The following is a 26,724-nucleotide window of genomic DNA, read 5'->3' as shown; positions in this document are numbered from 1 at the left end:
AGCTTAGAGACCCAAAATTTGAAGTGGGAAGAGCCGTCTGGGAGTACAGTAAGAGGGCAAGACATGTAGTCTGTCACCATCTGACGGAAACGTTGCCTCCTGCTGACTGGAGCCGTCTGTGATGGTGTAGACATGTGTGGCGGGCACACAAAACTGTGCCACAGTTGGGCCATACTGGTCTTGCCTTGTGCTGAGGCACTGCTTCTGCTCCCTCTTTGTGCAGAGCTTCCTCCACTGCCTCGACGCACTGAGCTGCTTTGTAAAGCACTAGCAGCACTGCTCTCCGTTGGACTGGAGAAGATGATGGAATTCACCAGTGTGTCTTGGTACTCCCGCATTTTACACTCCCGGTTCAACGGTGATATGAGGCTTTGTACGTTGTCCCGGTAGCGAGGATCTAGGAGGGTGTACACCCAATAATCAGCTGTGTTGAGAATGTGGGCGATGCGGCAGTCGTTTCTCAGGCACTGCAGCATGTAATCAACCATGTGCTGCAGACTGCCAACTGGCCAAGAAACGCTGTCCCCTGCTTGAGACGTGATCTCTGCCTGCTCTGCATCACCCCACCCTCGCTCTACACACTGACTACTGGAGAATTGTGTAACTCCCTCCTCTGGACCGATGTCTTCCTCCTCCATTGACTCCTCCTCATCCTCCTCACAAAGTGTCCCCTGCCTAGGCCTTTGTGAGGAACCACGTAGCGCTGACTGTCCAGAAGCTGATGGAATTGGTGACTCCTCATCCTCCACCTCTTCCACAATATCATCCCTTAGCGCTTGCAGTGTTTGTTGAAGCAGGCAGATAAGGGGGACAGTCATGCTGACTAGTGCATCATCTGCACTCACCATCCACGTGGAATCATCGAAGGAACGCAAAACCTGGCAGATGTCCTTCATAGTGGCCCATTCAGTGGTTGTGAAGTCTGAATGGCGTGTGATTTCTTTGCGCCTGATGCAGCTGGTACTCCATTACTGCTGGCTGCTGCTCACACAACCTCTCCAACATATGTAACGTGGAATTCCACCAGGTGGGTAGGTGACATATGATGCGATGTTCCAGAAGGCGGAATCGGCGCTGCAGAGCTGCAATGCACGATCTTGCCATGCTGGAACGCCGCAAGTGAGCACACTCTAGGCAAACCTTGCGCAGCAGTGCATCAAGATCCGGATAGTCCCTCAAAAAACTCTGCACGACCAAGTTGAGCACATGTGCCAGACATGGGATGTGAGTGAGGTTGCCTAGGCCCAGAGCTGCCACCAGATTTCGGCCATTGTCACACACTACCATGCCTGGCTGGAGATTCGCTGGCACAAACCACACGTCGCTCTCCTGCTTGATGGCATTCCAGAGCTCCTGTGCTGTGTGGCTTTGATTCCCCAAAGAAATTAATTTCAATATGGCCTGTTGACGTTTGGCCACGGCTGTGCTCATATCGGTCGTAACAGGTAAACGTTCACGGGTCCATGTGGAGGTGGACTGTGACAGCTACTGCAGCGCTGATTCTGAGGAACTTGTGTATGAGGAGGAGTGAATGCATACAGACTGGATTCCTGCAATCCTTGGAGTTGGCAGAACACGTCCTGCGCCACTCGCACGATCTGTACCCAGCTCTACAACATTAACCCAATGGGCAGTGAGGGAAAGGTATCACCCCTGTCCATGGTGACTGGTCCACACATCGGTGGTGAGGTGGACCTGGCTACTGATAGCGTTCAGTAGCGTGTGTTTTGTGTGTCCCTCCACATGCTTGTGCAGGGCAGGGATGGCTTGCCTGCTGAAATAAAAGCAGCTGGGCACATTGTATTGTGGGACTGCCAATGCCATCAAGTTACAGAAGCTGTCAGTCTCCACCAGCTTGAATGACAGCATTTCAAGGGACAGTAGTTTTGCAATGCCAGCATTCAGAGCCTGTGCTCGGGGATGGTTTGCCGAGAATGGCCGCCTTTTCTCCCATGCCTGTGCTACCAATGGCTGTAGACTGGGCTGGGAGTGTGAGGATGACTGGGAACGGGGTGCTGTGGGTGGAATTACAGTGGGTCTCTGGACAACAGTGCCAGAGGTTCTTCCATGGCGATCCTGTGAGGAAGCCGAACCAGCTGTGTGTGAGCTGGAGGGAGAGGCAACAACACGAGCTGAAGAGGTGGTATGTGCCGCTGTTGGTTGGCCTAGGTCTTCAGTGTGTTTTTGTAACTCCACCGCGTGATTGGTCCGCACATGTTTCCACATATTTGTGATATTGAGGTTGCTGACATTTTTCCCTCTTTTGACTTTCTGATGACACACCTTGCATTTGACAAAGCAAATGTCATCTGCAACTGTGTCAAAAAAGGACTAGGCACTGCAAGTCTTGTGAGCGCCCGTTTTGGCTTTTGGAAGAGGCATGCTCCTAATGGGTGCTGAAGTGGAGGCTACCGGAACCGCAGTCTTCCCCCTCCCTCTCCCTCTTTGGCCCGTTCGGGGAATCTCTTCCTCAGAGCTGCTCCTACCACCTTCCTGTACCTCACGCCATGATGGGTCAAGGACCTCATCATCTACACTACCCTCTGCCGCCAACTGCTTCTCTGGGTAGTCTTGGCAGCACAGTACGCACCAGAAAGTGGCACCTGAGTCTCATCATCAGCTGCGTACTGCGGTGTGGTGACCGGAGGCACTGGCCCACCCATCTCTTCAGAGTCAGAGAGACAAAGCTGTTGGGCATCACTGCATACTGCCTCTTCCATTTCTCCAATGTAGAGATGGCTCCTGTCCTGGGCTCTCTGACTGCCTGGGCAATTTGGCAGGTGGTGAAGAGACAGATGGGTGCTCTTCAGTGCTCTGTGCCTGAGAGGATGTGGCACTAATTGAAGTCGATGCGTTAGCTGCCATCCATCCTACAACGGCTTCAATTTGTTGTTCACGCAGCAGCGGTGTACGGCGATCTCCTACAAAGCTGCGCATGAAGGACTGTTCCCTGCTGAAACTGGGTGATGATGAGTCACCGGTGCCCGCAGCAGGCACAGAATCCCCACATCCTCTCCCTGCTCCGCGCCCACACCCACGCCCACGTGCCTTACTCTCTGCCTTCTTCATCTTGGTTGACTAATAAAGATAAGCATAAAAGTACTAAGGGCTTAGTGTGCTTATTCCTGAACAGCTCCTAACAGGTATAAGAAACACTAATTTGCTAAAGTGTGGACGAGCTGCACTCACACACAAACCGTGCAGACAGCCGTAAACGGCGCTGCAAGGCCAAAACAAGCTCCTCTATGTAATCCTATATAGTGTTTTTCCACAATCTAGCAGGATACGGAGGGAAAGCCTCTAATAGGATAAATTTGAAAAAATGTGAAGCAGGCTGCACTAATTGAGAAACAGACAATGGAACTGTATGAGGCACTGACGCACCCTGAGCTGACTACAACTGGCTGTGGCTGCGGACAGGCTACAGAGCGATGTGCACTCACACAGAGACCGTGCAGACAGCTGTAAATGGCACTGTAAGGCCAAAAAAAAGCTCCTCAATGTAATCCTATGTAGTGTTTTTCTGCAATTTAGCTGGATACAGATGGAAAGCCACTAATAGGAAATATTTGAAAAAATGTGCAGCAGGCTGCACTAATTGCAAAAAAGGACAATGGATTGAATGGTATGAGGCAGTGATGGACCCTGAGCTGACTACAACCGGCTGTGGCTGCGGACAGACTACAGAGTGAGCTGCACTCACACACACACACACACAGAGACCTTGCAGACAGCTGTGAACAGCGCTGCAAGGCAAAAGCAAGGATCTCACACAGCGGTTGCTAAATTAGCCTGGGTAAAGCACAATGAAGCAAATCGCTATCTCTAAACTGGCCCTCAGTCAGAACACAGTGTCCTGTCCCTAACTGAATTCACAGCAGAGTGAGCCCTAAATGGCGGCTGTGACTTTTATAGTGCATCATGACATCATTTCAGCATCCAATCACAGCCATGCCAGTACTTACATGCCCACCATGCAGAACAGGATGTGCCCACATGTCTAATCATTCCTCATTGGCTGAATTTGGGCACTATGAATTGTGGGAACTTCCGATTCCGGTATCCGATATACTGAAAATATCGGAACTCGGTATCGGAATTCCGATACCGCAAATATCGGCCGATGCCCGATACTTGCGGTATCAGAATGCTCAACACTATTTGTAATACTAATTCTCATCAGTATTGTGTTTCCTGTTTGGTCTGCAGTTTGATGATATCTGATAGTAATAGCTCCCATTATCTCCATACCATTAGTTTAGGTTCATGCAATACTAATGTATAATGGTATACTAATGTATAATGGTATAATGGTCTAATCTGACATTACAATTGATGTACCATGTACTGATAGTGGTTCTAGTGATTTGTTCATGAACTGATTGTGGTTTTGGTAATGTATTCCTGTACTGATGGCAATTGTGATGCTAGTCACTACTCACTGATGGACCATGAGGCAGAAGAGTAAGATGTTGCGGGATCTATACCAAGAGAGTATGTAAATAGCCAAGGGAAAAGATGAAGGCTTAAGTCAGGTCACAGTCCAGGGACAATAACTAGAGATAGCGGATCAAAAGCCAAAAGGACAAGAAAAAGGGATAGTCGGAACATTATCCAAATTGTCAGGCAGCAGAAGATCAGAAATCAGAGCAATAGAATCAAGTTAACACTCACCAAGAAGCAAAAACTACTGTTTGTGTGGCAGGGATCAGGGGCAGACAGCTCAGTTAAGTAGCTGGGCAATAAGCAGAACACCGAACACCTGGAAAAGGTCCTGCACCTCCCAGTCACAGAATGGACAGCTGAGCTGTCAATCAAGGCACAGACAACTCTGCAAGACAGTTTCCATAGAACAGCATAGCAATCACTCACTGAGTGGAGGAATCGTGACAGTGATCCTGGTGTTGTATTCCTGTACTGTTGGTATTTCTGTGCTGCTGGTGAGTCTGATGATAAATTTCTAGTCTGCTGGTGGGTCTGATGCGGAATTTCCGTACTGCTCGTGGTTCTGGCAATGTATTTCTGTACTGAGGTGGGTTGTGAAGCTGTGTTTGTGGACTGATGGAGCTTCTAATGATGAATTTCTCTACTACTGGTGGTTCTGGTGATGGATTCTTGTGCTGTTTTTGGTTCTGATCCTGAACACATGTAACAATCCATAATTTGCAAGATTACGGATGCATGGCTTTACTAATAAAGTGTTGTGCCATTTGACAAGTTAAGACTTACTATGTTTTTACTTACTGTTGTGTGAAAAGTTGTTTGCCACTTCCTGATTTCCTATTCTTTTGCATGTTTGTCACACTTACATGTTTCAGATCACCAAACAAATTTAAATATTAGACAAAGATAACACAAGTCAACACAAAATGCAGTTTTTAAATGAAGGTCTTTATTATTAAGGGAAAAATAAATTCAAACCTACAGGGCCCTGTCAAAAAAAATGATTTCCCCCTAAGTCTAGTAACTAGTGATGGGCGAGCACTAAAATGCTCGGGTGCTCGTTGCTCGGGTCGAACAAATTGGAATACTCGGGTACTTGACCCGAGCAATGAGCCCAATTTAATCTATGGGAAACCCAACCCCCCGGGGTCCTTTTAATGTCTAAAAACATCTGAAAATGATGGAAACACTGCTCAAATGACACAGCAACATCATGGGGTTTGCCCCTGGAAGCATTTCTGACTTCTTGGTCACAGCTGTAAGCAATGTTGTCAGAGTTTCACGCCATTTTTACAGGTGCACCAAAAAACATACAAACCAAAACCAAAATGGATTTTGCTGTGAAATATGTTAAGGTACATCCTTTCCAGGCTAATGACTTGTATAGAAGGCAAAATAATTTACCCCAGACCAAAATATTCCTCCACCACTTGGGCTATGTTCACACGCAGTGGTTTTGATGCGTTTTTCAATTTTAACATTGCTTTCAACCAGTTCAAATACATTCACTGGGAACTGTCATTGTAACATTTAACAACCCTAGCTGGCCATGTGGTGTGTGACACATAAGGAGACACATCTTGTTTCATTTATGAAGGAGGGACTCTTAAAGTCACAAAGCCTATTTTTAGAGGGGCATCAGGCAGCATTAATATTCTTAACGGGCCGTGCCATTATTAAACAGTGGGTCTCCTATGGTGTTATTGCCTATGCAGTGAGTGGCTGGGCTGCCAAGAATTACAATGCACCCAATACCCCTTTCAAGAGAGGCACAGCAGGGCTTCCTGAAAAATGTTGAATTGAATGCAAGGCATGCCCTGCTATCAAGTCATATGCTCCCCAATAGGGTTGAGCGACTTTCATTTTTTTAAGATCGAGTAGGGTTTTGGGAAACCCGATTTTGTCCAGAGTCGAGTCGAGTGCAGTCGGCCGATTATCGCTAAAAGTCGGGGATCGACCGAAACACGAAACCCAATGCAAGTCAATGGGGAAGCATAGTCGGCAGTGAGTGGAGGCCAGGAAAACACCTACAGTGCCCATTTTAATGCCAAAAACATCCATTCTTGTTTCTGAAGCTTGCCAATCTTAATTAACTGTATAATAATAGTTGGGAATAGGGAATTGGGGGAAAGTTGTGGGGGGAGTAGGGCTGGCTCAAGTTTTTCGTGGGCCCAGGAAATGCGGACTACGTCACGGCGGTGTTGCAGGGAAAGGTAAGTATTTAAAAGTTGCAAGTGCTGTGATCCTGAGCAAGCAGGGGGGGGGCCCACTCGTTCGCATTGCCACTGGCACAGGGCCCCTCAAAGTACGGCGGTGTGTTTGCATGGCGGGGGCGCCTCCCACCAGCAGCGACACTTTTGCGTACTCTGAGGGGCCCTGTGCCAGTGACGTCGCCAACGAGTATGCCCCCCCACCTGATGAAGGAACCTGCACTTTCATCTGCACCTTCCTCTTTGTCCCTGTGTAAGGTGGTATAACATGCGGGAAGGGGAACCTTACTTTCAGCAGGGACAGATTCTGGCTGTGTAGAGTACAAGGGGAATGTAGTGGTCTAGGTCAATGTACCAGCAGACTCATTTAGCAGTGGCTGGGCAATGGGCAGGATGAGGAGGAAACAGATATAGGGCCAAAGAATAAAGTAGGCTACATGCAGTTCAAAATTGGTAACAGGACTAAACAGGCGGCATTGCTTTGTTCAGTGGAGTAGCAAACCCAAGAGCAGCAGACACTGTTTCAAGGGCCTAACCACACTAGTAGGCCAAATGCAGTTTAATATCTGATAGTATAGGGCGAAAGCCAGAATGTGGAAGCTCAGCTTTGTTCAGTTGAGGACAACACCAGGGAGGGGCAGACACCTTTAGTAGGCCGGAAAAGCCTTTTGCATTTTTTAAAATGGTAATTTGGAGCAGAAGGTTGAAGCTCAGCTTTATTTAGTTGAGGGCAACACCAGGCAGGGGCACACAGACAGACACCTTTAGTAGGCCGGAAAAGCCTATTGCATTTTTCAAAATGGTAATTTGGAGCAGAAGGTTGAAGCTCAGCTTTATTTAGTTGAGGGCAACACCAGGGAGGGGCAGAAGCCGTTAGTAGGCCCTAACCACCATTTTTTTTTTTAAAACCACATAATGAGAGCCGGAAGGTTGAAGCTCAGCTTTATTTAGTTGAGGACAACACCAGGGAGGGGCAGAAGCCGTTAGTAGGCCCTAACCACCATTTTTTTTTTTAAAACCACATAATGAGAGCCGGAAGGTTGAAGCTCAGCTTTATTTAGTTGAGGACAACACCAGGGAGGGGCACACAGACAGACACCTTTAGTAGGCCTGAAAAGCCTATTGCATTTTTCAAAATGGTAATTTGGAGCAGAAGGTTGAAGCTCAGCTTTATTTAGTTGAGGGCAACACCAGGGAGGGGCAGAAGCCGTTAGTAGGCCCTAACCACCATTTTTTTTTTTAAAACCACATAATGAGAGCCGGAAGGTTGAAGCTCAGCTTTATTTAGTTGAGGACAACACCAGGGAGGGGCAGAAGCCGTTAGTAGGCCCTAACCACCATTTTTTTTTTTTAAAACCACATAATGAGAGCCGGAAGGTTGAAGCTCAGCTTTATTTAGTTGAGGGCAACACCAGGGAGGGGCAGAAGCCGTTAGTAGGCCCTAACCACCATTTTTTTTTTTAAAACCACATAATGAGAGCCGGAAGGTTGAAGCTCAGCTTTATTTAGTTGAGGACAACACCAGGGAGGGGCAGAAGCCGTTAGTAGGCCCTAACCACCATTTTTTTTTTTAAAACCACATAATGAGAGCCGGAAGGTTGAAGCTCAGCTTTATTTAGTTGAGGACAACACCAGGGAGGGGCACACAGACAGACACCTTTAGTAGGCCGGAAAAGCCTATTGCATTTTTCAAAATGGTAATTTGGAGCAGAAGGTTGAAGCTCAGCTTTATTTAGTTGAGGGCAACACCAGGGAGGGGCAGAAGCCGTTAGTAGGCCCTAACCACCATTTTTTTTTTTAAAACCACATAATGAGAGCCGGAAGGTTGAAGCTCAGCTTTATTTAGTTGAGGACAACAACAGGGAGGGGCACACAGACAGACACCTTTAGTAGGCCTGAAAAGCCTATTGCATTTTTCAAAATGGTAATTTGGAGCAGAAGGTTGAAGCTCAGCTTTATTTAGTTGAGGGCAACACCAGGGAGGGGCAGAAGCCGTTAGTAGGCCCTAACCACCATTTTTTTTTTTAAAACCACTTAATGAGAGCCGGAAGGTTGAAGCTCAGCTTTATTTAGTTGAGGACAACACCAGGGAGGGGCAGAAGCCGTTAGTAGGCCCTAACCACCATTTTTTTTTTTTTAAAACCACTTAATGAGAGCCGGAAGGTTGAAGCTCAGCTTTATTTAGTTGAGGACAACACCAGGGAGGGGCAGAAGCCGTTAGTAGGCCCTAACCACCATTTTTTTTTTTAAAACCACATAATGAGAGCCGGAAGGTTGAAGCTCAGCTTTATTTAGTTGAGGACAACACCAGGGAGGGGCACACAGACAGACACCTTTAGTAGGCCGGAAAAGCCTATTGCATTTTTCAAAATGGTAATTTGGAGCAGAAGGTTGAAGCTCAGCTTTATTTAGTTGAGGGCAACACCAGGGAGGGGCAGAAGCCGTTAGTAGGCCCTAACCACCATTTTTTTTTTTAAAACCACATAATGAGAGCCGGAAGGTTGAAGCTCAGCTTTATTTAGTTGAGGACAACACCAGGGAGGGGCACACAGACAGACACCTTTAGTAGGCCTGAAAAGCCTATTGCATTTTTCAAAATGGTAATTTGGAGCAGAAGGTTGAAGCTCAGCTTTATTTAGTTGAGGGCAACACCAGGGAGGGGCAGAAGCCGTTAGTAGGCCCTAACCACCATTTTTTTTTTTTAAAACCACTTAATGAGAGCCGGAAGGTTGAAGCTCAGCTTTATTTAGTTGAGGACAACACCAGGGAGGGGCAGAAGCCGTTAGTAGGCCCTAACCACCATTTTTTTTTTTAAAACCACATAATGAGAGCCGGAAGGTTGAAGCTCAGCTTTATTTAGTTGAGGACAACACCAGGGAGGGGCACACAGACAGACACCTTTAGTAGGCCGGAAAAGCCTATTGCATTTTTCAAAATGGTAATTTGGAGCAGAAGGTTGAAGCTCAGCTTTATTTAGTTGAGGGCAACACCAGGGAGGGGCAGAAGCCGTTAGTAGGCCCTAACCACCATTTTTTTTTTTTTAAAACCACTTAATGAGAGCCGGAAGGTTGAAGCTCAGCTTTATTTAGTTGAGGACAACACCAGGCAGGGGCACACAGACAGACACCTTTAGTAGGCCTGAAAAGCCTATTGCATTTTTCAAAATGGTAATTTGGAGCAGAAGGTTGAAGCTCAGCTTTATTTAGTTGAGGGCAACACCAGGGAGGGGCAGAAGCCGTTAGTAGGCCCTAACCAAAGTTGAAGGCCAAATGCAGTTTAATTTCTGATACTATAGGCCGAAAGCCAGAAGGTGGAAGTTCCGATTTAGACAGTGGAGGACAATTTGAATTAGGGACTGCAGACAGACTTAGTAGGCTGTCCCCTGTGGACCATGCATCCACCACATTAACCCATTGCGCCGTAATGGACACGTAATCTTCCGTGGCCATGCCTACAGGTCCATGCATCTGTTGTCAGGTGCACCTTTGTACTCACAGATTGCCAGAGTGCATGGACAATGCGGTCTTCTACATGCTGGTGGAGGGTTGGGATGGCTTTTCTCGCAAAAGAAGTGTCGACTGGTTAGCTTGTAGCGTGGTACAGCGTAGTCCATCATGGCCTTATTAATAGTAAATAAAATATATAACTAGGCTCTATGAACTTTTAAATAGGTTCCAGGGGTACACGGGCAGCATTGGTGTGGTCAGTGGAGGAGTATTGCAAGTAGGGGCTGCAGACAGGCTATCAAAGGCCTAAAATAACAAACAGTAGGCAGTCATGGCAGTTTTACATCGGTTACATGGATACACAGGCAGGCACTCCAGGCAGCATTGTGGTCAGTGGAGGAGTATTGCAAGTAGGGGCCGCAGACAGGCTATCAAAGGCCTAAAATAACAAACAATAGGCTCATGGCAGTTTTACAGCGGTTACATGGATACACGGGCAGGCAGCTTGGTGGTCAGTGGAGGAGTATTTAAAGTAGGGACCGCAGACAGGCTATCAAAGGCCTAAAATAACAAACAATAGGCTCATGGCAGTTTTACAGCGGTTACATGGATACACGGGCAGGCAGCTTGGTGGTCAGTGGAGGAGTATTTAAAGTAGGGACCGCAGACAGGCTTCAAAGGCCTAACATAAGAAAATGGGCTGGCTGTAGGCACTTTATAATTGGTTCCAGGGGTACACGGGCAGCAGTGGTCTGGTCAGTGGAGGAGTATTTAAAGTAGGGACCGCAGACAGGCTTCAAAGGCCTAACATAAGAAAATGGGCTGGCTGTAGGCACTTTATAATTGGTTCCAGGGGTACACGGGCAGCAGTGGTCTGGTCAGTGGAGGAGTATTTAAAGTAGGGACCGCAGACAGGCTATCAAAGGCCTAACATAACAAACAATAGGCTCATGGCAGTTTCACAGCGGTTACATGGATACACGGGCAGGCAGCTTGGTGGTCAGTGGAGGAGTATTTAAAGTAGGGACCGCAGACAGGCTATCAAAGGCCTAAAATAACAAACAATAGGCTCATGGCAGTTTTACAGCGGTTACATGGATACACGGGCAGGCAGCTTGGTGGTCAGTGGAGGAGTATTGCAAGTAGGGGCCGCAGACAGGCTATCAAAGGCCTAACATAACAAACAATAGGCTCATGGCAGTTTCACAGCGGTTACATGGATACACGGGCAGGCAGCTTGGTGGTGGTGAGTGGAGGAGTATTTAAAGTAGGGACCGCAGACAGGCTTCAAAGGCCTAACATAAGAAAATGGGCTGGCTGTAGGCACTTTATAATTGGTTCCAGGGGTACACGGGCAGCAGTGGTCTGGTCAGTGGAGGAGTATTTAAAGTAGGGACCGCAGACAGGCTTCAAAGGCCTAACATAAGAAAATGGGCTGGCTGTAGGCACTTTATAATTGGTTCCAGGGGTACACGGGCAGCAGTGGTCTGGTCAGTGGAGGAGTATTTAAAGTAGGGACCGCAGACAGGCTATCAAAGGCCTAACATAACAAACAATAGGCTCATGGCAGTTTCACAGCGGTTACATGGATACACGGGCAGGCAGCTTGGTGGTCAGTGGAGGAGTATTTAAAGTAGGGACCGCAGACAGGCTATCAAAGGCCTAAAATAACAAACAATAGGCTCATGGCAGTTTTACAGCGGTTACATGGATACACGGGCAGGCAGCTTGGTGGTCAGTGGAGGAGTATTTAAAGTAGGGACCGCAGACAGGCTTCAAAGGCCTAACATAAGAAAATGGGCTGGCTGTAGGCACTTTATAATTGGTTCCAGGGGTACACGGGCAGCAGTGGTCTGGTCAGTGGAGGAGTATTTAAAGTAGGGACCGCAGACAGGCTATCAAAGGCCTAACATAACAAACAATAGGCTCATGGCAGTTTCACAGCGGTTACATGGATACACGGGCAGGCAGCTTGGTGGTCAGTGGAGGAGTATTTAAAGTAGGGACCGCAGACAGGCTATCAAAGGCCTAAAATAACAAACAATAGGCTCATGGCAGTTTTACAGCGGTTACATGGATACACGGGCAGGCAGCTTGGTGGTCAGTGGAGGAGTATTGCAAGTAGGGGCCGCAGACAGGCTATCAAAGGCCTAAAATAACAAACAATAGGCTCATGGCAGTTTTACAGCGGTTACATGGATACACAGGCAGCTTGGTGGTGAGTGGAGGAGTAGTGCAAGGAGTGTCTGTCCCAGTACTCCCAAAATATAAATAGATGTTAATGTCTCGCAAAACAACCAAAACAAAAAAAAAAGGTGGCATACTTAGGTACAGGGGTGGGCTCATCTACTGAGTTTCTGACATAGTAATTTGGCAGTAACTATTTAATGGTGCCAATATAGGACACAGACACAGACTACTTTAAGTTGCATCATAGATGTCTACAAATTTGTATTGTCAGTGCCAGACATTGAATGATGTCAGCGAATAGACTAAAGATTGGTGGAGCTGTGCGACATAATTTTGCACATGGTAGAGCACATTTTGAGCTGGGGTAGGGGGGAACTCTCTTGAGGCCGGCGGGACCGCCCCAGGGCCCCTCATGTTACAACGGTGTGTCTGACGTTGGGTGCGCACCACCACCGCCAGAGACACTACATTGTACTATGAGGGACCCAGTAGCAATGCCGTCAACCAAAAGCGAGCACACCCACCTCTTCAGACAAACAGCAGTCTCACGGGTGCTTGCGCCAAGTCGCGATACCACGGCCCCGTGTGGGGAGTTTTGCCATTTAGGGAGGTGTAAACATGTCGTATGCTGTACAATCAGCTGCAGCAAATTAGACATTAGAAAAGTAATTCACAGGCAAGAGCTTTTCATAGGAAAGCTAGGTGTCGGCCGGGCAAGGTGGGGCAAAAGATTTCGAAATCCAGTTGTGGTTCATTTTAATGAATGTTAGATCGTCAACATTTTGGGTAGCCAGACGAGTCCTTTTTTCGGTTAATATTGAACCTGCAGCACTGAATACTCTTTCTGATAGGACACTTGCTGCCGGGCAAGCAAGCTCCTGCAATGCATATTCTGCCAATTCTGGCCAGGTGTCTAATTTGGAGGCCCAGTAATCAAATGGGAATGACGGTTGAGGGAGAACATCGATAAGGGATGAAAAATAGTTAGTAACCATACTGGACAAATGTTGTCTCCTGTCACTTTCAATTGATGCAGCAGTACCTGTCCTGTCTGCGGTCATAGCAAAATCACTCCACAACCTGGTCAGAAAACCCCTCTGTCCAACGCCACTTCTGATGTGTGCACCCCTAACACTCCTAGTCTGCTGCCCCCTGGAGCTCGTGTGAGAACGATCACGTGCGCTGTGTGCTGGGAATGCCTGAAGCAAACGGTCAACAAGAGTTGATTGTTTGGTTGCTAATATTAGTTCCAAGTTCTCATGTGGCATAATATTTTGCAATTTGCCTTTATAGCGTGGATCAAGGAGGCAGGCCAACCAGTAATCGTCATCGTTCATCATTTTCGTAATGCGTGTGTCCCTTTTTAGGATACGTAAGGCATAATCCGCCATGTGGGCCAAAGTTCCAGTTGTCAAATCTCCGGTTGTGATTGGTTGAGGGGCAGTTGCAGGCAAATCTACGTCACTTGTGTCCCTCAAAAAACCAGAACCCGGCCGTGACACGCAACCAAATTCCTGTGCCCCCGGGAAAGGTTCGGCATTAAAAATATACTCATCCCCATCATCCTCCTCGTCCTCCACCTCCTCTTCGCCCGCTACCTCGTCCTGTACACTGCCCTGACCAGACAATGGCTGACTGTCATCAAGGCTTTCCTCTTCCTCTGGTGCAGACGCCTGCTCCTTTATGTGCGTCAAACTTTGCATCAGCAGACGCATTAGGGGGATGCTCATGCTTATTACGGCGTTGTCTGCACTAACCAGCCGTGTGCATTCCTCAAAGCACTGAAGGACTTGACACATGTCTTGTATCTTAGACCACTGCACACCTGACAACTCCATGTCTGCCATCCTACTGCCTGCCCGTGTATCCTCCCACAAATAAATAACAGCACGCCTCTGTTCGCACAGTCTCTGAAGCATGTGCAGTGTTGAGTTCCACCTTGTTGCAACGTCTATGATTAGGCGATGCTGGGGAAGGTTCAAAGACCGCTGATAGGTCTGCATACGGCTGGCGTGTACAGGCGAACGTCGGATATGTGAGCAAAGTGCACGCACTTTGAGGAGCAGGTCGGAGAACCCAGGATAAGTTTTCAATAAGCACTGCACCACCAGGTTTAAGGTGTGAGCCAGGCAAGGAATGTGTTTCAGTTGGGAAAGGGAGATGGCAGCCATGAAATTCCTTCCGTTATCACTCACTACCTTGCCTGCCTCAAGATCTACTGTGCCCAGCCACGACTGCGTTTCTTGTTGCAAGAACTCGGACAGAACTTCCGCGGTGTGTCTATTGTCGCCCAAGCACTTCATAGCCAATACAGCCTGCTGACGCTTGGCAGTAGCTGGCCCATAATGGGACAACTGGTGTGCAACAGTGTCATCTGCCGATGGAGTGGTTGGCAGACTGCGTTCTGTGGAAGAGCTGTAGCTTCTGCAGGAGGACGAGGAGGAGGAGGAGGAGGGGGTGCGAACGCCTACAGCCAACTGTTTCCTAGACCGTGGGCTAGGCACAACTGTCCCTAAATTGATGTCGCCTGTGGACCCTGCATCCACCACATTCACCCAGTGTGCCGTGATGGACACATAACGTCCCTGGCCATGCCTACTGGTCCATGCATCTGTAGTCAGGTGCACCTTTGTACTCACAGATTGCCTGAGTGCATGGACGATGCGCTGTTTAACATGCTGGTGCAGGGCTGGGATGGCTTTTCTGGAAAAAAAGTGTCGACTGGGTAGCTCGTATCGTGGTTCAGCGTACTCCATCAGGGCTTTGAAAGCTTCGCTTTCAACTAACCGGTAGGGCATCATCTCTAACGAGATTAGTCTAGCTATGTGGGCGTTAAAACCCTGTGTACGCGGATGCGAGGATAAGTACTTCCTTTTTCTAACCAGAGTCTCATGTAGGGTGAGCTGGACTGGAGAGCTGGAGATCGTGGAACTTTCGGGTGTGCCGGTGTACATGGCAGACTGAGAGACGGTTGGAGACGGTATTGTTTCCGCCGGTGCCCTAGATGCAATATTTCCTCCTACAAAACTGGTGATTCCCTGACCCTGACTGCTTTTGGCTGGCAAAGAAACCTGCACAGATACTGCCGGTGGTGCGGAAAATGGTGGCCTTACAGTGACGGAAGGGATGTTGCGTTGCTGACTAGCTTCATTGGCCGAGGGTGCTACAACCTTGAGGGACGTTTGGTAGTTAGTCCAGGCTTGAAAATGCATGGTGGTTAAGTGTCTATGCATGCAACTAGTATTTAGACTTTTCAGATTCTGACCTCTGCTTAAGCTAGTTGAACATTTTTGACAGATGACTTTGCGCTGATCAGTTGGATGTTGTTTAAAAAAATGCCAGACTGCACTCTTCCTAGACTCGGATCCCTTTTCAGGGATTGCAGACTGAGCTTTAACCGGATGGCAACGCTGTGCTCCAACAGGTTTTGGCTTTGACACGCGTTTTGGTCCAGATACGGGCCCGGCAGATGGAACCTGTTGCGATGTTGATGCCTGCTGCGGCCCCTCCTCCACCTCCGCTTCTGAACTACTGCCGCCTGCACCCTGTTCCCCCAATGGCTGCCAATCGGGGTCAATAACTGGGTCATCTATTACCTCCTCTTCGAGCTCGTGTGCAACTTCGTCTGTGTCACTGTGTCGGTCGGTGGTATAGCGTTCGTGGCGGGGCAACATAGTCTCATCAGGGTCTGATTGTGGATCTGTACCCTGAGAGGGCAATGTGGTGGTCTGAGTCAAAGGAGCAGCATAGTACTCTGGCTGTGGCTGTGCATCAGTGCACTCCATGTCAGAATATACTTGTAATGGGCATGGCCTGTTAAATGTTTCACTTTCTAAGCCAGGGACGGTATGTGTAAAGAGCTCCATGGAGTGACCCGTTGTGTCGCCTGCTGCATCCTTCTCTCTTGTTGTAGTTTTTGCTGAGGAGGACAAGGAAGCGACTTGTCCCTGACCGTGAACATCCACAAGCGACGCGCTGCTTTTACATTTACCAGTTTCGGAAGAGGAGGCAAAAGAGCTAGAGGCTGAGTCTGCAATGTAAGCCAAAACTTGCTGTTGCTGCTCCGCCTTTAAAAGCGGTTTTCCTACTCCCAGAAAAGAGAGCGTTCGAGGCCTTGTGTAGCCTGACGACGAAACTGGCTCCACAGCTCCAGACTTAGGTGGAATATTTTTATCCCCACGACCACCTGATGCTCCACTACCACTACCATCATTACCAGCTGACAATGAACGCCCACGACGACCTCTTGCACCAGACTTCCTCATTGTTTTAAAATCTTAACCAAAGTAACTTTATTTGTTGCTGTCAAACAACTTACACGGTGAGCTATAACTTCAGTATGATTTCAATATCCCTTAACAGGTTGGTGAGACCACAAGGAAAATCAGGCACAATGTTACACACTCTGTTTTCTGTGGCACAAAATCACAGAGATGACACACACGCAGGACTGTCACTCAAGCACTAATGTCAATATTAATCTCCCACCTAATTTATTTATTTTTTTTTCTCAGGGAGACTTTAGAAACCAAATAATATTAAAAAAAAAAAAAAAAAAGGCTTTCTATGGCCCACAATTAGAGAGAGAGAGGTGGCACAACCAGGAGTCAAGACTGGCGCACAAGCTGAAAGGGCAATATTACTCTCCCACTGTTTTTTATGTTTTTTTTGTTTTTTTCAGGGAGACTTTAGAAACCAAATAATATTAAAAAAACCAAAAAAAAAAAAGGCTTTCTATGGCCCACTGAATGAGAGGGAGAGAGGTGGCACACCCAGGAGTCAAGACTGGCACACAAGCTGAAAGGGCAATATTACTCTCCCACTGTTTTTTTAGGTTTTTTTTTTTTTTTTCAGGGAGACTTTAGAAACCAAATAATATTAAAAAAAAAAAAAAAAAAAAAAAATAGGCTTGCTATAGCCCACTGAATGAGAGATAGCACACACAGCAGTGGCACACAAGCCCTGACTGAGGCCAATATTTTTCTCCCACTGATTGATGTAGTGTTTTTGTGTTGAGGTAGAATTTAGAACACAAATCACGGAAAAAATAAATAGGCTTTCTATGGCCCACTGAATGAAAGGGAGAGAGGTGGCACACCCAGGAGTCAAGACTGGCACACAAGCTGAAAGGGCAATATTACTCTCCCACTGTTTTTTTATGTATTTTTTGTTTTTTCAGGGAGACTTTAGAAACCCAATAATATTTAAAAAAAAAAATAAATAGGCTTTCTATGGCCCACTGAATGAGAGGGAGAGAGGTGGCACACCCAGGAGTCAAGACTGGCACACAAGCTGAAAGGGCAATATTATTCTCCCACTGTTTTTTTAGGTTTTTTTTTTTTTTTTCAGGGAGAATTAGAAACCAAATAATATTAAAAAAAAAAAATAAATAGGCTTTCTATGGCCCACTGAATGAGAGGGAGAGAGGTGGCACACCCAGGAGTCAAGACTGGCACACAAGCTGAAAGGGCAATATTACTCTCCCACTGTTTTTTTAGGTTTTTTTTTTTTTTTCAGGGAGACTTTAGAAACCAAATAATATTAAAAAAAAAAAAAAAAAAAAAAAATAGGCTTGCTATAGCCCACTGAATGAGAGATAGCACACACAGCAGTGGCACACAAGCCCTGACTGAGGCCAATATTTTTCTCCCACTGATTGATGTAGTGTTTTTGTGTTGAGGTAGAATTTAGAACACAAATCACGGAAAAAATAAATAGGCTTTCTATGGCCCACTGAATGAAAGGGAGAGAGGTGGCACACCCAGGAGTCAAGACTGGCACACAAGCTGAAAGGGCAATATTACTCTCCCACTGTTTTTTTATGTATTTTTTGTTTTTTCAGGGAGACTTTAGAAACCAAATAATATTAAAAAAAAAAAAAAAAAATAGGCTTGCTATAGCCCACTGAATGAGAGATAGCACACACAGCAGTGGCACACAAGCCCTGACTGAGGCCAATATTTTTCTCCCACTGATTGATGTAGTGTTTTTGTGTTGAGGTAGATTTTAGAACACAAATCACGGAAAAAATAAATAGGCTTTCTATGGCCCACTCAGTGAGAGATGGCACACACAGGGATGGCACTGTAGCAGAAATGCCAATCTTAATCTCCCACAAAAAAAAAACAAAAAAAAAAAAAAAACTGTCCTACAATTACTATCTCCCTGCAGTAATGTAAGCCAGGTATGGCAGGCAGCAATAGGAGTGGACTGATGCACAAATTAAATAAAAAGTGTGGACAAACAAAAAAGATAGCTGTGCAGAAAGGAAGGAACAAGAGGATATGTGCTTTGAAAAAAGCAGTTGGTTTCCACAGTGGCGTACACACAGCAATACAGCTATCACGGAGCCTTCTAGGGCAGCCCAATGAGCTACAGCGCTGAGGGGAAAAAAAAAAAAAATAGCTTCCACAGTCCCTGCACACCGAAGGTGGTGTTGGACAGTGGAAATCGCTGCAGCACAAGCGGTTTGGTGGTTAGTGGACCCTGCCTAACGCTCTCCCTGCTTCTGACGAAGCGGCAGCAACCTGTCCCTAAGCTCAGATCAGCAGCAGTAAGATGGCGGTCGGCGGGAACGCCCCTTTATAGCCCCTGTGACGCCGCAGACAGCAAGCCAATCACTGCAATGCCCTTCTCTAAGATGGTGGGGACCAGGATCTATGTCATCACGCTGCCCACACTCTGCGTTCACCTTCATTGGCTGAGAAATGGCGCTTTTCGCGTCATTGAAACGCGACTTTGGCGCGAAAGTCGCGTACCGCATGGCCGACAAGCACAGGGGTCGGATCGGGTTTCATGAGACGCCGACTTAGCCAAAAGTCGGCGACTTTTGAAAATGATCGACCCGTTTCGCTCAACCCTACTCCCCAATAAGCCTTTGAACCCAGGTACTGGATGGCCACAGGAAAACCCACTTCACAGTCTTCAGTTGGTCCTGCCATACAGTTTCCTTATGCATTAAATGCAAGGGCCGCCTTGACCAAAATTTGCAAGCACCCCAATTCCCCTTTGAAGAAACATGGAGGAGGGCCATAAAAAAAAATGTCCCATTACAAAGGAGCGGGTCTCCTAGATTCATAATGCCCATACTAAGTGTGTGGGCTAACAAACATCTCCCCATGGGGGTTATATTTTTTAACCAACTTTTTATGGGGATCATAGACACCCTTGCCAAAAGATTGACTGGCTGTAGCAGCACGGAACACGCTAACCCTGGTGATCTAGTGGCAGTGGATAATGAGATGTGGAGGAAGGCCTCATTAAAAACTAGGCCCAATTTAAAGGAGCAGGTCTCCTACACTTGAAATACCTATGGGTTGACAAACATTTAAAAAAAAAAAAATTCAGCCCAAAATAGTGTTTACTGTTTAGAGCTAGGGTAACGCACAGCAAAAAGAAGGTGAATGGAAGCCTGAAAAGCACACTTTGTAGACCAATGATACATGAGGCGTTTCACGGAGATATCACACTGTAAAATGTGTGGCCTGTGTTTTTATTTTGGCCCCCAAAATAGTGTATAGAAATCAGGTCAAAGACTGCAAATACAGTGGAATGCCCTGAAATGCCACCATTTGTGGGCCACAGATACATCTGGGATTTGACTGAGATATCAGACTCTTCAATATGTGGTTTGTATATTTATTTTTTACTGCTAAATAGTGTTTAGAGCTAGGGTAACACACCGCAAAAAAAGGAGAATGGAAGCCTCAAAAGCATACTTTGTAGCCCACAGATAGATGAGGTGTGTCACGGAACTACCACACTGTAATATATGTTTTTTTTTGTTTTTTTTTTTTTACTAAAATAGTATATAGGCCTAGGGTATGAGACAGACCAAAAATTGAAATGTATGCATGAAAAACAACTATTTTTAGACCACACATAGAGCGGGTGTCGGACGGAGATAACAGACTGTTTCAATATGTGTCCTGTATTTTTTAAAAATGTTAAAACCACAAAATACTGTATACACCAAGGGTAGCAGACCAAAAACTGTAATGTATGCCTGAAAAGCCAAGATTTGCAGACCACAGAGAGACCAGACGTGTGACTGAGATAACAGACTGTTTCAATATGTGGGCTGTATTTTTAAAAATGTAAAAAACAACAAAATACTGTATACACTGTTATGATCCTGGTGGCAAGGATCGCAAACTGACCTGCTAAGTAACAGAAATCCTTTAGGACAAGCTCTGGGGATGTGGGAGCTATACTGACCGCAACCCTGATTCTATCAATACACACTATAGGCAGCCGTGGAGCGTTACCTAAAATCCTAGATGCCTCGTCACAGCCTGAGAAACTAGCTACCCCTAGAGAGAAAGCAAGCCTCACTTGCCTCAGAGAAATCACCCCAAAGTTTTAGACAGCCCCCCACAAATAATAACGGTGAGTTAAGGGGAAAACACAAACGTAGAAATGAAAACAGGTTTTTTAGCAAATGAGGCCCGCTAACACTAAATAGACAGAAGATAGCATTTTATACTGACTGCACAGATCCCTTGCTATCAAAAATAATCCACGCAGAGATTACAAGAACCCCCACACCGACTCACGATGTGAGGGGCGCAACTCTGCACCCCAGAACTTCCAGCAAGCGAGAATATTACATATAAGCAAGCTGGACAGAACTCATCATATACAGAGAAACATTTTCAAGGAAATAATGAGCAAACATGAACTAGCAAGACTTAGCTTCTCAGGAGGAGACAGGTCACAAGGAAAGTCCAGAGAGATCAGAACCAGTACTGAATACAACGACAGCAGGCAAAAAGTGAAGGTCCAGGTGGAGTTAAATAGAGGCCAGACTAGCAGAAAACGAGGCAGCTGGATTCCAGCTACAGACCCGCAGTAAGCACTAAAGGCCACCAGAGGGAGCCCAAGAACAAACTCACACAGTACCACTCATGACCACAGGAGGGAGGCCGAGAACGGAATTCACAACAGTACCCCCCCCTTGAGGAGGGGTCACCGAACCCTCACCAGAGCTCCCAGGCCGATCAGGACGAGCCGAATGAAACCAAATCGGCCGCATGGACATCGGAGGCGACAACCCAGGAATTATCCTCCTGACCATAGCCCTTCCATTTAACTAAGTACTAGTGTTGAGCAATACCGTCCGATACTTGAAAGTATTGGTATCGGAAAGTATCGGCCGATACCGGCAAAGTATCGGATCTAATCCGATACCCGATACCAATACAAGTCAATGGGACTCAAGTATCGGACGGTATCCCTGATGGTTCCCAGGGTCTGAAGGAGAGGAAACTCTCCTTCAGGCCCTGGGATCCATATCAATGTGTAAAAGAAAGAATTAAAATAAAAAATAGGGATATACTCACCCTCCGACGCAGCGTGGACTTTACCGCCATAACCGGGAGCCGCTGTACCTAAGAATGCGCGCTTGAAGGGCCTTAGATGAGGTCACTGCGCTCTGATTGGTCCGTAGCGGTCGCGTGACCGCTACGCGACCAATCACAAAGCAGTGACGTCTTCTAAGGTATTTCAAGCGCTTGAAAGACCTTAGGTGACGTCACTGCTTTGTGATTGGTCGCGTAGCGGTCACGCGACCGCTACGGACCAATCAGAGCACAGTGACCTCATCTAAGGCCCTGCAAGCACGCATTCTTAGGTACAACGGCTCCCGGTTACGGCGGTGAAGTCCAGGCTGCGGAGAGGTGAGTATATCCCTATTTTTTATTTTAATTCTTTATTTTACACATTGATATTAATCCTGATACCGATTCCCGATACCACAAAAGCATCGGATCTCGGTATCGGAATTCCGATACCCGCAAGTATCGGCCGATACCCGATACTTGCGGTATCGGAATGCTCAACACTACTAAGTACTGAAGCTTCCGTCTCGAAATACGAGAATCCAAGATCTTCTCCACCACATACTCCAATTCTCCCTCAACCAACACCGGAGCAGGAGGATCAACAGAAGGAACCACAGGCACCACATACCTCCGCAATAATGACCAATGGAACACATTATGAATGGCAAACGATGCTGGGAGGTCCAAACGAAATGACACAGGGTTAAGGATTTCTAAAATCTTATAAGGACCGATGAAACAAGGCTTGAACTTAGGAGAGGAAACCTTCATAGGAACGAAACGAGAAGACAGCCATACCAAATCCCCCACACAAAGTCGGGGACCCACACAGCGACGGCGGTTAGCAAAGCGCTGAGCCTTCTCTTGTGACAACGTCAAATTGTCCACTACGTGGTTCCAAATCTGTTGCAACCTATCCACCACAGAATGCACCCCAGGACAGTCCGAAGGCTCAACCTGACCTGAGGAAAAACGAGGATGAAAACCAGAATTGCAAAAAAAAGGTGAAACCAAAGTAGCAGAACTAGCCCGATTATTGAGGGCGAACTCAGCCAATGGCAAAAAGGACACCCAATCATCCTGATCAGCCGAAACAAAACATCTCAGATAAGTTTCCAAGGTCTTATTAGTTCGTTCAGTTTGGCCATTCGTCTGAGGATGGAAGGCCGACGAAAACGACAAATCAATGCCCATCTTAGCACAAAAGGACCGCCAAAATCTGGACACAAACTGGGATCCTCTGTCAGACACAATGTTCTCCGGAATCCCATGCAAACGAACCACATTCTGAAAAAACAGCGGCACCAAATAGGAGGAGGAAGGCAGCTCCTAAGCTGCACCAAATGGACCATTTTAGAAAAACGATCACATACCACCCAGATGACAGACATCCTCTGAGAGACTGGAAGATCCGAAATAAAATCCATGGAAATATGCGTCCAAGGCCTCTTTGGGACAGGCAAAGGCAAAAGCAAACCACTGGCACGAGAACAGCAAGGCTTGGCCCGAGCACAAATCCCACAGGACTGCAGAAAGGAACGCACATCCCGCGACAAGGATGGCCACCAAAAGGACCTAGCCACCAAATCCCTGGTACCAAAAATTCCAGGGTGACCCGCCAACACCGAAGAATGAACCTCGGAAATAACTCTACTGGTCCATCTATCCGGGACAAACAGTCTCTCCGGTGGACAACGGTCAGGTTTATTGGCCTGAAAATCCTGCAGCACCCGCCGCAAATCAGGGGAGATGGCAGACAGAATCACCCCCTCTCTGAGGATACCAGCCGGTTCAGCAACTCCCGGAGAGTCAGGCACAAAACTCCTAGAAAGGGCATCAGCCTTCACGTTCTTTGAACCTGGAAGGTATGAAACCACAAAATTGAAACGGGAGAAAAACAGCGACCATCGAGCCTGTCTAGGATTTAACAGTTTGGCAGACTCGAGATAAGTCAAATTCTTGTGATCCGTCAAGACCACCACACGATGTTTGGCTCCCTCAAGCCAATGTCGCCACTCCTCAAATGCCCACTTCATTGCCAACAACTCCCGATTACCAACATCATAATGCCGCTCGGCAGGTGAAAACTTTCTTGAAAAGAAAGCACATGGCCTCATCATAGAGCCATCAGAGTTTTTCTGCGACACGACAGCCCCTGCTCCTATATCAGAGGCATCAACCTCGACCTGGAAAGGGAGAGAGACATCTGGCTGACGCAAGACAGGAGCCGAAGAAAACCGACGTTTCAGCTCCTGAAAGGCCTCCACGGCCGCAGGAGACCAATTGGTCACATCAGAACCCTTCTTGGTCAAATCCGTCAAAGGCTTAACCACACTAGAGAAATTAGTGATGAAGCGACGGTAAAAATTAGCAAAGCCCAAGAACTTCTGAAGACTCTTCACTGATGTAGGTTGAGTCCAGTCATAAATAGCCTGGACCTTAACTGGATCCATCTCAATAGTGGAAGGAGAAAAAATAAAGCCCAAAAAGGAAACCTTCTGGACTCCGAAGAGGCATTTAGAGCCCTTCACAAATAAGGCATTGGCACGCAGGACCTGAAATACCATCCTGACCTGCTTCACATGGGATTCCCAATTGTCAGAAAATACCAAAATATCATCCAGGTACACAATCATAAATCTATCCAGATACTCTCGGAAGATGTCGTGCATGAAGGACTGAAACACGGAAGGTGCATTAGAGAGCCCAAAAGGCATCACCAAATACTCAAAATGGCCTTCGGGCATATTAAATGCCATTTTCCATTCATCGCCCTGTTTTATACGCACAAGATTATACGCTCCTCGAAGATCTATCTTGGTGAACCAACTAGCCCCCTTAATCCAAGCAAACAGATCAGACAGCAATGGCAAAGGATACTGAAATTTGACCGTGATGTTATTTAGAAGGCGATAATCTATACAAGGTCTCAGAGAACCATCCTTCTTGGCCACAAAAAAGAACCCCGCACCCAAAGGGGACGAGGACGGGCGAATATGCCCCTTCTCCAGAGACTCCTTTATATAACTCCGCATAGCGGTATGTTCTGGTACAGATAAATTGAAAAGTCGTCCCTTAGGGAACTTACTACCAGGAATCAAATTTATAGCACAATCACAATCCCTATGAGGGGGTAGGGCACTGGATTTGGGCTCATCAAATACATCCTGGTAGTCCGACAGAAATTCAGGGACTTCAGAAGGAGTAGAAGCAGCAATTGACACCAAAGGAGCATCTCCATGAATCCCCTGGCAACCCCAACTTGACACAGACATTGCTTTCCAATCCAGGACTGGATTATGAGCCTGCAGCCATGGCAGACCCAACACGACAAAGTCATGCAAATTATGTAACACAAGAAAACGAATCACCTCCTGATGTGCAGGAGTCATGCACATAGTCACTTGAGTCCAGTACTGAGGCTTATTCTTGGCCAATGGCGTAGCATCAATTCCCTTTAGTGGAATAGGAAATTGCAAAGGCTCCAAGATAAAACCACAGCGCCTGGCAAATGACAAATCCATCAAGTTCAGGGCAGCACCTGAATCCACAAAAGCCATAACTGAGTAGGATGACAGGGAGCAAATCAAAGTAACAGACAAAATGAATTTGGGCTGTACAGTACCAATGGTGACAGATTTAGTGAACCTATTTGTGCGCTTAGAACAATCAGAGATAACATGAGTAGAATCACCACAGTAAAAGCACAACCCATTCTGACGTCTGTGATTCTGCCGTTCAATTCTGGTCAGAATCCTGTCACATTGCAGAGACTCAGGCTTTTGCTCAGAAAATACCGCCAGATGGTGCACAGGTTTGCGCTCCCGCAAACGCCGATCAATCTGAATGGCCAACGACAGACTCATTCAGACCCGCAGGCATGGAGAACCCCACCATAACATCCTTAACGGCTTCAGAAAGACCTTTTCTGAAAATTGCTGCCAGGGCACACTCATTCCACTGAGTGAGCACAGACCATTTCCTAAACTTCTGACAGTAAACCTCTGCTTCATCCAGACCCTGAGAGAGAGCCAGCAAAACCTTTTCTGTCTGGTCTATTAGATTAGGTTCCTCATAAAGCAATCCAAGCGCCAGAAAAAAACGCATCCACATTTAGTAATGCAGGATCTCCTGGCGGCAGAGAGAATGCCCAATCTTGAGGGTCACCACGTAACAAAGAAATAATAATTTTAACTTGCTGAACAGGGTCACCAGAGGAACGAGGTCTCAGAGAAAGGAATAATTTACAATTATTTTTGAAATTCAAAAACCTAGATCTATCTCCAGAGAATAACTCAGGAATTGGTATTTTAGGCTCTGACATAGGACTGTGAACTACATAATCCTGGATACCTTGTACCCTTGCAGTGAGATGATCCAGACTAGAGGACAGACTCTGAATGTCCATGTCTGCAGCTGAATTCTGAACCACCCAGAGATTAAGGGGAGGAGAGAGGCTAGCCACACTGCAGAGGAAAAAAAAAAATGAACTCAGGATCTCTCTTATCCCTCTTTTGCGATGCATTAACTCTTTAATGGCCTGCTGTACTGTTATGATCCTGGTGGCAAGGATCGCAAACTGACCTGCTAAGTAACAGAAATCCTTTAGGACAAGCTCTGGGGATGTGGGAGCTATACTGACCGCAACCCTGATTCTATCAATACACACTATAGGCAGCCGTGGAGCGTTACCTAAAATCCTAGACGCCTCGTCACAGCCTGAGAAACTAGCTACCCCTAGAGAGAAAGCAAGCCTCACTTGCCTCAGAGAAATCACCCCAAAGTTTTAGACAGCCCCCCACAAATAATAACGGTGAGTTAAGGGGAAAACACAAACGTAGAAATGAAAACAGGTTTTTTAGCAAATGAGGCCCGCTAACACTAAATAGACAGAAGACAGCAAGGGATCTGTGCGGTCAGTATAAAATGCTATCAAAAATAATCCACGCAGAGATTACAAGAACCCCCACACCGACTCACGATGTGAGGGGCGCAACTCTGCACCCCAGAACTTCCAGCAAGCGAAAATATTACATATAAGCAAGCTGGACAGAACTCATCATATACAGAGAAACATTTTCAAGGAAATAATGA

Source organism: Ranitomeya variabilis, chromosome 3 (genome assembly GCF_051348905.1).
Source record: "Ranitomeya variabilis isolate aRanVar5 chromosome 3, aRanVar5.hap1, whole genome shotgun sequence".
Classification (NCBI taxonomy): domain Eukaryota; kingdom Metazoa; phylum Chordata; class Amphibia; order Anura; family Dendrobatidae; genus Ranitomeya; species Ranitomeya variabilis.
Note: the sequence above shows the minus strand (reverse complement) of the source record.